Genomic DNA, 1,043 nt, shown 5'->3' on the forward strand with positions numbered 1-1,043 from the left:
GCCTACTCCTCCCCTTGCCCGCCCCCCCCTCCCCTTTCCACAACACACTTGGCCCCACCCCACCCTGCTAGGGAATGCACCGCCTACAACAGAAACCAAGTTTGGTTTAAGAAAAAAAAAAAAGAAGAAGGAGAAGAAGAAGAAAGCTTTCCCAAGCATATTTATATACAGTGTGCTCATGTGCTCCTTCCTTCATCTACAGAAGGAAGTCAGGAAAGTCCCTGGAGGAGGAGAAAAAGAATTCAAGTCAGTGGGTGGAGCCAATGAAAACATACCTGCTCCCTGGGCTGCTGGAGGCCTGCCCGCATGCCAGTCTGGGAGTGTGCGTCTTCCGGAAGTGAAAGTGAGGATGGGGAGGTGTGCCCTGTGGCTTGCGGACTGGCAGATGGAAATCATGTTTGCATCACCACTTTGCAAAGTGCTGCCAAGCCCTCTGCTTTTTTAGGTCTCCTAGGAGCTTATTCCCATTGCACAGATGGGATGACTGATGTCCTGAAACGAAAATGCACCGGCCCTAGGTCAGCCAGGGATTAAGACACAGGAGCTAGGAAGACGATCTGGTTCTTCCAAATCATGTTTTAAGCTTCTTTCACACGGTTGCTTATGAAAGGAAAGTGTATTTTTAGCTTGTGTTGACCAACCTGTGTTTGTCTGAGGCAAGAGTATGAGGTAATAAGAGGTGACTGTCTATACGGAGAGGACACCCTCTGATGAGTCCAAAGTTGACTGAGCCCAAGCTGGGCGTGCCTGGGGGCCATCACGTGTAACAAAGGGCTAACACTGATTAAATGCTGGCTTTGTGCCGGTCACTCTTCTGAGTGAGTGAAATGTATCAATGAAATTATTCCATCCTGAGATGACCTTTTGGTGTAGAAATGTTGCTCTTCCCACCTGACAGATAAGGAAATGAAAGTGCAGAGAATAAGCGAGAGAAGCAGGCTTGGCACCGGGGCAGGCTGGTTCCAGAGACTCCCAACCATTACGTTACACGGCACGTCCACGGACACCCGCACCGTTCCACCCAGACTGCCATCCCTTCCACG

Source organism: Bos javanicus, chromosome 8, assembly GCF_032452875.1.
Source record: "Bos javanicus breed banteng chromosome 8, ARS-OSU_banteng_1.0, whole genome shotgun sequence".
Classification (NCBI taxonomy): domain Eukaryota; kingdom Metazoa; phylum Chordata; class Mammalia; order Artiodactyla; family Bovidae; genus Bos; species Bos javanicus.